Source organism: Neodiprion pinetum, chromosome 2 (genome assembly GCF_021155775.2).
Source record: "Neodiprion pinetum isolate iyNeoPine1 chromosome 2, iyNeoPine1.2, whole genome shotgun sequence".
Classification (NCBI taxonomy): domain Eukaryota; kingdom Metazoa; phylum Arthropoda; class Insecta; order Hymenoptera; family Diprionidae; genus Neodiprion; species Neodiprion pinetum.
In genome coordinates this window covers 16840764-16853445 of record NC_060233.1, presented here as the reverse complement: position 1 = coordinate 16853445, position 12682 = coordinate 16840764, and the positions used below count along the sequence as shown (strand labels likewise).

At 34.7% G+C, this 12682-nt stretch overlaps 1 protein-coding gene across 3 annotated transcripts in view; it reads left to right on the top strand.

The window, feature by feature from the left end:
* The window catches only part of LOC124212733 (esterase E4-like), a 53918-nt gene that overhangs the window by 6105 nt on the left and 35131 nt on the right, over window positions 1–12682 (top strand). The window lies entirely within an intron of this gene.

Below are 12682 nucleotides of genomic sequence, written 5' to 3'. Positions count from 1 at the left end.
AAATTTTTCCCATTGCGTCTTTTGTCTGACTTGGCAACGTTGCATTCTAACTCAGTATCTCTTGCCCCTCAAGCATGTGTTGTAGAGAAATGTATTATTATGAAATCAATTTGAGGTTAGTTATAATTGGAGACTGAAAATAATACACAATGACTTCGCGATTAAATTTAGACATTTGTTTCAATTCGTTGGGCCTTTATGGCATTTGAAACTTCCCGCGTAGGGCAACGTTGCCAAGTCACTATTTCTCACGGGTCAGGTTATGAGAGAAAGTTTGAAAATCATTAAAAGCAACAAACTTTAAGAATTATTTACAAAAAAAATGAATACTGCTTGTTTATGTTTTTTTTGAAAAAAATTACTTGTTATATCCTCAATTAATAATTCTCAGGTTTAAAAAAAAATTCTAAGAAGAGTATGGCTGTTATTAAATAAAATGCTCACTCTAACTACGGTCGGGATAGGGAATACATGTAAATTGTACGACCTTTGATTGCTAATATTGCAAAATTTAGTACCGCAAGGACTATTAAAAACAATTCCTACGTATAAAGGACACTTCAAATTATGTGTATTCAAAAATTGAAAGATATTGTAAGAAAAGTGATTTATCACGGTACTACCTTAAAATTATAATTCCAGTTTATTAAAAACTTCTGTACTTGGATAATGAGCGAGGCAAGACAGGAAAATAAAAAAAGGCTAACCATTGATGAGAAAGTACCAATTATTATCAATTGGTTGAATACCGGTGAGTCGGGCCATAGGCTTACGCATGATTATGGTATCGAAAGATAGACTCAAACGAAAATTAGGAAAAATAAAGAAAACATAATTCAGTATACTTCAAGACCAGCACGAAAGTACGAAGAAGAAGAAAATCACAAACGTCGAAGGTAGTGGTTTTGAAAAGGTAATTTACAGATGGTTTGTGTAACAGAGAACCTTAGGCGAACCTCTCTCACAGGCGATTTGAGTCGAAAATGTTTCAACATATCACCAACAAATTTCTGGTGCAGCATCTAAGTTTAGGGCGAGTAACGGTATGCTCGATCGTTCTAAGAAACTTCACGGCATTTAGAGTCTTTGATTCACAGTGGGACGAAATCCCGAAAAAGGAGAGTCAACTTAAAATGAACTTCGATTCAAACAACAATGATGTCAGATTTCGAAGATAGTAGTTGTACATGGGTTTTTGAGGTCATTGATTACGCATTCAAGGCAAACATTTGCCCAAATTTTACTCGACAAGAAGACGACGAATGTCACGTGGCTTAAATTTGAGAAACAACGGAATAATATTCACCTATATTATATGAGATCCACACATCAATACTTTAAAAAATTTATGTATAGAAACGTAAAAAGCATTTGAGCAAAAGCATCGTCAAAAGTTTCAAATATCACAAAACAAATCAATGGAATACAATTTCCTCATCGGATTCGTCAAATTCGGAATCATTTTCTGCAGTAGATTGACATATTGTAGGTGAGATTAACGATTCTACAGTTTCCACAGATAAACTGAATATTTTTTTCTGGGGTAATGTACATTTGGGGACAATGAATCTGAGAAGGCTAATTTGTTACACTAGACATTTATGTTGGCAACACAGAGAAACCTACAGCGCCATAGACGGTCGAGTGCGAAACAAACTCAATCTCATAAACATAACGTAACCCATGCCCGTTGAATCTGACCTTAGAATACGTGTCAATCTAACAAGTTATTATCCCCGCGGTATTCTAGGGTTATATTCGACGGTCATGGGTTATGTCATGTTTATTGAGATTGAGTTTGTTTCGCGTACGGCTGACTATGGCGCTGTAGTTTTCTCTATGTTGCCAATATAACTGTCTAGTGTAAAAAATTGGCCGTCTCAGATTCATTGTCCCCGAGTACCCGTACACTCGAAATGTACGGATCAGATGTTACCATAAGCCGATTGAAAATATCTTCCATTGTTTCGGATCTCGAACACTTTCGTGATGAATCTTCTCCAATACTACTGATGTCTTTGTTTTTAGCTTCTTAAGCATCTTCCGATAGTTGGCGGATCGGCAATAATGCATGAGCTATTATTTGTGGACCATGAACTGGAAGTTTGTGCATCGCGGTAAATGTCAGCGAATTGCAAACCTTCCCCTCTATCATCGTTAACATCATTTTAAATTCAACCGAGAGTTCGTTCTGATTTAGTATTGTTTCGTAAAGAACAAGCGTGTTTATCTGATTTTCGATGTAGCGTTCTTCGTTTACAGTCAATTTTGTATTTTCGTTCAAAAACTGTAACCTTAGCGGTATGCAAGTCACAATTTTGCATCCGTTTTTTCATCGCCAGACACGAGTTGTATTGGCACAGCTGAAGCAAAAACACAGTTGAATCCGACGTGTTGTCATCTTGAAACTTTTGTTTATATGTACAGTTTGTCCAGAGTTTCGATCGTAGCCCCACTTGCGAACAAGGAACATCTGCTTGTCACTTTCGTCAGCAATACTCGAAATAACTTCACGTCGAAATAATATAATACGCTGATCTGTATGGTTTAGTAAAGTCTGTAATATAACTCTGCTTTGCTCTCTCCAATACTAATAGCCGTACGGGGTGGATAACACACTTTTTTAGCTTCTGCCTGTAGCGAATTTCTTGTTTTGCCAAGCCAAGTGCTATAAACGCATCATAGGGAAGGACATCTTGTAATGATATGAATGGTTAGACAGATAAAAATTGGCCAGGAATCGTGATAGAAGATGAAATAAAATAAAATAATAATAAATACTTAGGAATAACGCTTATCTTTTGGAGGCGTCGTACGATAAAAATAGATGTTTTTCCGTTCTATTGATTCATCAGTCCTTATATAATGTTTGTTTTAATCAATCTGATCATTGGTGTCAGAATTTTGTCGCTTTTCCAACAGGGTTCGCAAATATTACAAAAGAAGAACAAATAAATAAATAATTGAAATTCTGTCTTGAGTCTTATACGGTCGTTACACTTATGATAGATGTTGATGATTTGATGAATACTGACCGACTGACTATTCTCGCAGCCTCACGATGATCGACACCACACGTATATGTGTGATGTCCAGACTTTGACATGCCACTTCGGAATTGGGACGCATACGGAAGTGCTGTCGAATGTTCAGAGATCTCAGTTCTTGGTAGTCATTATTCGACATTTTGCGGTCCACCAGATAGGAAAGAGCAGCATCTGCGGATAATGTAATTTTGGGTGTTGTTTCCCAGAGCCTTTCGATACCTCGAAGCTTTCGTTAGACTTGTCAGTGTTGCATCCATCACAATTCGAGGAGCAAAGGTTCATTCGAACAGTAGTTGATAACTTGTTCGTAGTTAACGTTTCGCGGATTTCTTCGGTTCTCTGCCGTTTCTATCTGTGACTTAGGGACTAAAAGTCTTTCGAGGGGTGACCACCCTTATTGGTCGGTGTGTTCTGGGAATTAGCAGCTACAGGAAAGGACACATTAAGCCATGACTCATATTTCTTGCAAAACGTATTTTCTTCCCTACAAACCGATTTCCACATTGTTCTCATTTTGTTAACAAAAACTGAAAAGGACAGCCTCATATGATTAGGTATGAGCACCGAATTTCCGTTCTTCTCGAAAAATTTCAATTTAAGGTGTTCTAACGCAGCGGGTAGTCCCGTCCTTCAAATGCTATCTTTCGTGTATAGAGTAATATTTTTCCCACTTGGTCCTGTAACAAAGCCGCAGAGAATTCGAATCTGATTTGCATATGAAAACTTCAAATATTCAACGTAAACTATAATAACTGAGACAAGATATAAGTCGTTGAATAAATTAAATTTTTCTGAAGCGATTTCGTTTCATCTAGGAGATTGTTTTCTGATATTGAGGACACAAAAACACGAAAACGTAATGCTGATTCATATGATTTATGACAGATAAGACAATAATACATATGCTACTTCTCGTGGAATCTTGAACATAAATTATTGAAGACATTTATTACAAACAATCTGAATCTAAAATAACCATGCTAGTTTGTTATGAAGTCTCGGTATATGATAGGACCGGTTTTAGTCTCCTATTGTACGTACTGTGAAATTTGCCGCGTCGCGCTGCGTACCCGCTCATACTATACGCGACTTACGAACAAAAATCATTACAGCCAAAGGAGCAGGTGGGAGCGGGCGATTCTTATGGATTTCGTAAGCTAATAGCCTATAACCAATAACTCTGAACTTGGATCGTTGAAGAATATGGTAGAAAATGGTACATGTCATCTGTTTGAAAATTGAGATCTATAGAATCATATCGTTTTCACGAGAGCACCGATTGTGGTCGTATTTTGAGTTGTTGAACATCAATTCTTGACTGAAGTAATACAGAAATATGTTTTACACACTTCCAGGAGTCGAATCCATCTTGAAAATTTGAAATCGCACAATTCACACTTGAAATATGAAATTTTGAAGTTTAGTGCTTCTGCTTTGTATTCTCGCGCAATACGTGAACCCTCAATGACGGTCAACTTTGAACCGAAGTTGCGAGCCAGGTACAGAGGATTCGCCTTCTGTTTTCGGGGTTTGAATGCACTAATTATTGCTCTACCTTACGCTTGAGTCAAAATTCACTAAAGCGGATTTTCATTTTTCGAGATTTACTTCGCTTTTCAAGGACTTCGTCCCACTGTACGATGATCTAGGGCATGAGGTGATAAAGGATCGTTTTACTATAATGGTATGCGCTGATGCAAGTGGATCCCATAAAATTCCTCTTTTATTCATTGAAAGATTTAAAAAATACCTCGGTGTTTCAAAAACCTTACAAATCTATCTGTGATTTATAAGGGTCAAAGAAATGCCTGGATGGACCGAGATCTTTTCCAAGTGTGTTATAGAGAGGTTTTCCCACCCAACGTAAAAGAGAAACATGGAACACCTGTGAGATACCTTCTTCTCCTCGACAATGTATGCTCCTTCTCATCCAACGACCGAAACAGCATTGCCGATGCTAGCCAAATTATGTACTTGCGGCCTAACGTAATGTGACTCACCCGTATACAACCGCATAACAGGGAGTAATTGTTAAAATGACAAAAATCTATAGAAAACAAGTGCTTTTGGAAAGTGTGCAGTTATTGGAAACGATGTTCACTCGCTTAAAATCAATTTATGAGATTTGAAACTTCCTTAACGAACGGAAAAAGTGTCATTCAATTTAACCCAATGGATATAACTGAATATGTGATTTTCAACTGTAAAGTAAATGTATAATTATGATTTTACGTTAAAAACTACTTACTTCGATGACATTTTTTTATCGTACTCTTAGAATAAATAATGTTCCAATCAGACCTTGAGCAATTTCCCTACATATTTCGTTCGATGGAAAGTGTGACGGCTACGAAACTCAGTTCTACGCATATTTCTAGTGGCCCGACTAAGCACGGTGTCGGGGAAATCTGTACTGTATAAGGAGAACGTATGCAAGAGGAAATTCGTTGACTATTGAGGGGCTGACTACTGTGGTCCATTACTGCATTTTTCTCCGTACCTTTTATCGCCTCGGCAAATCAATTCAATCAATAGACGTACCATCAAGTATGATCATCATTTTTATCATTAGATATTTATTTTCTGAGTGAAATGTTTCCTTCATTTCTCATACAATTGTGTTCCGTTGAAGCATTTCATTCGATTTCTGGTAATTCCATTCAAACGTTCTATAATCTTTGTATAAGTCGATTCGTATTGCTTATTTAGATCGATAGTCCGTACACGAGTTGGATAGTAAAGTGTTTACTGTTTATGCTTTTTAGAAATGTTGCAAATCGAACAAGTTATTCAATTTTGAAATGAAACTCATTAAAGCACATCCGACCATGCGTTGACGGACCTCCTTGTTTGTCACGTGGTGTTGCGACGTGAAGATTTGAACACGGCCTACGAAAGAAAGAGAACGAGATACGACAATTGTCAAGCCCATCATTTGAATGCAAAGGCCTGTAAATTTCAGATTTTCTTGTGAAATCATTTTTAAGATGATCGCTGGAGCTTTTCGAGGCAGACCGACGGACAGACAGACGGATCAACAACTTTCAAACAATCTATTTTTCCGATACCAAAGGCCCAGAAACGTAAAGATCAGTTAAAGTTGCAGAGACTTATTTTGGACCGAAACCAATACTCCTCTTACGTTAAGATACCTGATGGAAATTGAAAAGTGGTGTGATATTGTCGGATCCCATACGGCTGATGATGCATACATATATATATATATGTGTATATATATATATATATATATATATATATATATATATATATATATATATGTAATAAGTCTTTCCACGTCCAGTTTAGGTTAGAATCAAAAACTCAATTGCGTTTCTGTAAAAGTAAGAGATTTATTTACACTATGTATCTACACTATGTACAAAACTCACTAATAACCTTAGTTCTTACATGTAAAAGTAAGAGAAACAACATTTAAAGCTTCTAATTCCTATATTTTATTTCTATATAAAGGTCCCGTGATAACCGCTATCTCATTCGTTCAACGTTGTTGAATATTTTCTTTTTGAATTTTTTTCTCTCAAAATTTACTGGTCGTCTCCCCAAGCCCGTGCTCTACCGCGCCATCGGTCGGTGGCCTTCGTCGGTAACGCGGCAGATTCAAAACTTGAGAGAAGCACGACAGAAGTACACGAGTGTCGTGATTTTCTTTTTATCTCCCCCCCTGGGATAAGAACAATTATGGGTATTACTTAAAGTAATTGTTCAGTGCTCATCCAACACCGGTATTAGTTTTGTAACATGAAAGAGGTTTGATTCTGTTTTTCTGTGTCCGGTGTCGACTTCATAAATTGAATTGGAAATCCTTTTTTGTATTTTATATGGTCCAATCCTCAATTCATCTAGTTTCCTCCTATTTAGTCGATTTCCATTTTCCACGTAAACTCGGTCTCCCACGTTTAACTTTAATTCTTTTCGATGCCGATCAAAATTTTCTTTATTATAGTTGTGAGACTTCATCGTGTTTTTTAAGGCTAGTTTTCTATCTCTTCTCAGATCATCATCTGTACACTTTGATTTTAATTCCTGTGGTAGAATATTTACATTTTCGCCTTCCAGTAGGTATTTTGGAGCGAATTTTGTGGTTGTGTGTTCTGTTTTGTTATATGCCTCTACACACTTTTGTGCGATGGTTGTCCACGCGATTTTTTTCTCACTTTCGTTTATTTTGCATCGTATTTTATTAATCAGGGTTTGGTTTAATCTTTCATTGAGACCATTAGAAAATGGTGCATCAACAGCAGTGAAGACCATTTTGATGCTTTTCTCTTTTAGAAATTCCTTAAATTCTTTCGAATTTATGCCCGGATATTGATCTGTTAGTATCATGTTGATGTTGTAACTTTGTGTCACATTCTTGGTTAATTTTATAAAGTCATTGGAGTTTTGATTTCTTGATGTTAGAATATAAGCGTATCTCGTAAAATGGTCAACGAGAAGATGTAGGTATTTTTTTGTTGAACGAGATCCACCAAAACCTCCAATGGTGTCGATAGATATAATTTCAAAAGGATATGACGCTGGCCCCAAGTGTGACATCAAACCATATTTAGATTTTTTTCTTGATTTGTTTTTTTTTGCAAGTTTCACAAGTATCACAGATTTTTTTCATGTTCTCAATGAGATTTTTCGCTGTATAAAATGGTGTTATTTTATTCAGCATTTGAGTTCTTCCAATATGGCAGTAAGTTTTGTGTACATTTTCTATCAGGTTTTTACTTAAATCTTCTGATAATACGATTTTTTCTCTTTTTTTTGTCTTTTTGTAGTAAATTTCATTTTTTTTTGTCAGTTTGTTTTTATCACGTTGTATATTTAGATTTTTATTTTGGTCACTTTTTATATCTTCTAGATTTATTAAATTTATCACTTTCAGGAAATCTTCTGTGTCTTCATAAGGGTCTAGAACTGGATTCCTACTTAAGCAGTCTGCTTCTTGGTTTGATTTTCCTGGGTTATATTTTATTTTTAAATCATATTGGGATAAATAGTATGTCAAATCCCCTAGTTCTTCATCCGTTCTAGCCTTTACGTTCATGTGTTCCAAGGGTTTATGGTCGGTGTAGATTATGAATGTTTTTCCCATAAGCCAGTGCTGCCAGTACTTTACGGCTTCTTTTATTGCCAAGCATTCAAGGTATATCGGTTTCTTTTTCTTTTGAGCCTCAGTTAATTTTCTTGAGAAATAAGCCACTGGCTTACTATCTCCATTTTCATCTCTTTGTTTCAGCACAGCTCCCACTCCTTTGATGCTTGCATCTGTGTAAATATCAATTGGAACCTCTGGATCAAAAATTTTCAAGACTGGTTCCGAGCACATTAGTGATTTTATTCTATCAAACGATTCTTGACACTCTTCTGACCAGTTGAACTGTACGTCTTTTCTCAATAGGTTGTGTAATGGGTCCAGAATGATTGCAATATGTGGTATAAACTTGTGGTGAAAATTTATTTTTCCCAGAAATTGACGTATATTTTTTCTTGTTTCTGGGACTGGAAAATTTTTGACAGCCGTTAAATAATCTTTCAGAGGTTTTACTGAATTATTTTCTATTCTGTGACCTAAATAATTCGCATGATTATTTGCAAAGGTGCATTTTGAAAATTTTAGCCGGAACCCTTCGGTTAATATTGCCTCCAGCAATTTTGATAAGTGTGTTATATGTTCCTCAAAAGTTCTTGAAAAGACTATGATGTCATCTATAAAATTTACTGCAAAATCAGAGAGCTTGTATTTTCTTGTGATGTTTCCCAATATTCTCTGAAAAATTGCTGGAGCTGTTTTCAGTCCGAATGGGAGGCAAGTCCATTGGAAATGGCCCTCCTGTGTTATGAATGCAGTTTTGTGTCTATCTTGAATTTTCAGAGGAATTGACCAAAATGCAGAATTAATGTCCAACGTTGTGAAATATTTGCTGTTTACTGTTTTCACCATCAAATCTTCAATCAGTGGGAAGGGTTGTGATTGAGGGACAACGACTTTATTCAATTCTCTGAAGTCTATACATAATCTTGATTTTCTTTCATCTTCTTTTTTATATGCCAGAGTAACTGGGGCAGCAAACGGCCTGTATGATTCTTCGATCAGTTTTTTTTCCAATAGTTTTGCTATTTGATTCTCTATTTCTTTTCTATCTTCAATCGTGCATCTGTATGGGCGTTTGTAACAATATTTATCTACCGTTAGGTCGATATGGGCCTCATAATCCTTTACAGTGCCGACGTCATATTTGTCTTTAGCAAATACTGATCTGTGTTTATCTATCAATTTATCAATTTCTCGTTGTTGATGTAAACTTAAATGATTTACTGAAATTTCAAATTCATTAGTGTTTATATGCTCGTTGAAATTTACTTCCCATTTGTTCATGTATTTGTTTTCTTGTTTTGATGCTTCCGAGTATAAATATTTTTTTTTTTTCATGTTTGTCACCTAGTACATCAGGAATCTCGACATTTTTATTCTCTATATCTTCTTTATTCGGGGCATTTTTGTTTATTTCTTTATTGTTACGTTGTATGATCCTTAGATCTTCATTTTGGATTAAATTGAAATTCTTGATGCAATCCAGACCGATTAGAAAATCATAATTAAAATTTTCATTATCCACAATAAAGATATCCATAGTTTTTTCAATATTGTAAATTTTTATTTTTAAAGTTACCATACCTTTTGTTTTCTTTACACCATTAATAGTTTTCAATTTTACCATTCCCATGTTTTCTGAATTTTTTTGTTTTATCTTCAATAATTTTGCATTAATTAATGACACATTTGAGCCTGAATCATAAATTCCAGAAACTACTAGAGAATCATTCAATAGTAACTCGATTTTTATTAATGGTGTTACTTCGAGTTTTTTGGACTTTTTTCATTTAGTTCTATTTCTAACTCTGAATTATTGACATTTTTTATTAGTTCCGTCCTTTTATTCTTTTCATTTTTTTCCCTAAACCAGCAAGTTGATTCAGGATGATAACGTTTACCTCTTTTCTCATCTTCACAGATTTGGCATGGTTTCTTTTCTTCAACTTTTTTGAATTTTCTATCAGCGTATTTTTCTTTTTTTTCCATTCTAATTCTGTCCACAAGATGTTCTAATTTACCAATTTCGTTGTAGAGATCTTCCGTTCCATGCAAAGTTTCTCTGTCAATTTTGTCGGACACGTGGTTTGGTAAGCCGACCGCTATAAGGTCTACTAGTGTCTCAGTATCTATCGATTTTCTTATTTCTAGTAACAATTTTTCTTTTTTCAGAGCATAATCGAGCAAAGAGCCTGCTTGATATTTAAAAGCCATAGCGTATCTAATTGGAGACCACCCTTTATTTGCAAAAGTTTCACAAAAGTTTTTTTTCCACTTGCTCCATTCTGATTCCACTGTGAATTTCAGAATCATACAGCTATACCAGTCTGCACTAGCTTTTTCAAGGAAAAATTTAAAAATTTCAATTATTTTCCTGTCTTCTGTTACCATACAGCGTTCGCACTCTTTCTCAAATTCCTGTATCCATTGATGGGCATTTGAACTTTTTCCATCAAATTTTCCGATCATAAAATCTTTTGCTATTTTCCCCAAGTTCTGAATTTCTGATTTTAGCTGTTTCTCTTCGAGCACTTTTTCCAATAATTTTTTTATTGTTTCATCCGTAGTATTTTGTGCAGTTTCAACTACTACTTTTTCTGTAACATCCTCTAAATAGTAATCTCCAAATTGTAAATTTTCTTCTTCATCCAAATATACTTTAGATAAATCTTCTGTTAAGCTGATCCACACTTTTCTATATTGGTGTCTCTTTGTTAGTGTCTTTTTTACCTTAACGAATGTTTGTGTTGTTATCAGCTCTTTGTGTAAATGTGTTGGTTGATATTCATCTGGCACGTCAAACGTGCGACCATCGGGTGTGCCTATTGAGATTAGGCATAATATTGTTGCCTTTCCATCTGCCGACCCCCTCATCTTGAAATCAAATCTTAGTTTTTCCATTTTCTTGAAATATTTGCAGAAATGTTGTTTTGTAATAAGTCTTTCCACGTCCAGTTTAGGTTAGAATCAAAAACTCAATTGCGTTTCTGTAAAAGTAAGAGATTTATTTACACTATGTATTTACACTATGTACAAAACTCACTAATAACCTTAGTTCTTACCTGTAAAAGTAAGAGAAACAACATTTAAAGCTTCTAATTCCTATATTTTATTTCTATATAAAGGTCCCGTGATAACCGCTATCTCATTCGTTCAACGTTGTTGAATATTTTCTTTTTGAATTTTTTTCTCTCAAAATTTACTGGTCGTCTCCCCAAGCCCGTGCTCTACCGCGCCATCGGTCGGTGGCCTTCGTCGGTAACGCGGCAGATTCAAAACTTGAGAGAAGCACGACAGAAGTACACGAGTGTCGTGATTTTCTTTACATATATATATATATATATATATATATATATATATATATATATATATATATATATATATATATATATATATATATATTTATATATATGATGTATATGTATACATTAGGCTGATTCAAAAAAAATGGCTAATTTTTTTTTTTCAAAATCCTCACATAAAAACTTTCGAGAAGGTGTGAAAAGACGCCTGTAAAAAGCAGAGCCCTTAATATTATTATTAAGAGGTCGCGCATCGGGAATTTCTATTTCCCGTTTAAATAACACGGGAACAAATTTTTTTAAATTTTGCAATTTCGTATTTTTGCAACGGCTTATTGAATTAGCAAACCAAAGCACGTTCTTGTAGGAAATTTGACGCTCTACAAAAAAAGTCCTTACAAAGTTTTCGATAGTCACACTCCTTCAAAAGTTATTCGAGGTCAAAGTTGAACTTACAAAAAAATTCAATGTTTTTTTTTTTTCGATGATACTATGAATCTTTTCTCATTATTTTGTTATAAAGAGGATAGATTTCGGAACAATTACATTTTTAAATAGTCAAGTGCATCAGTTATGGATTCTCCATGATAACATGTTTACTATTTAACATCGCATTTTTGTAAGGTAACTTTATATTGACTCGATGGGAAAATTAATGATTGAAGAAGCCCAATTAGAGTAAGATATATTTATTAAATATATCTTTATAACAAAATAATGAGAAAAGATTCATAGCATCATCGAAAAAAAAAAAAAACATTGAATTTTTTTGTAAGTTCAACTTTGACCTCGAATAACTTTTGAAGGAGTGTGACTATCGAAAACTTTGTGAGGACTTTTTTTGTAGAGCGTCAAATTTCCTACAAAAATATGCTTTGGTCCGCTAATTCAATGAGCCGTTGCACAAATACGAAATTGCAAAATTTAAAAAAATTTATTCCTGTGTTATTTAAACGGGAAATAGAAATTTCCGATGCGCGACCTCTTAATAATAATATTAAGGGCTCTGCTTTTTACAGGCGTCTTTTCACACCTTCTCGGAAGTTTTTATGTGAGGATTTTGAAAAAAAAAAATTAGCCGTTTTTTTTGAATCAGCCTAGTATACATATACATTATTCTGTACATCAGATAAACAGAAAGTTGAGGCATGATTTTGAGGCTTTGAAAATTTGTCAGGTTCTCGCTCTGTGATAATAGTCTTTTATGACTCTCGCATTTGTTCAATTAT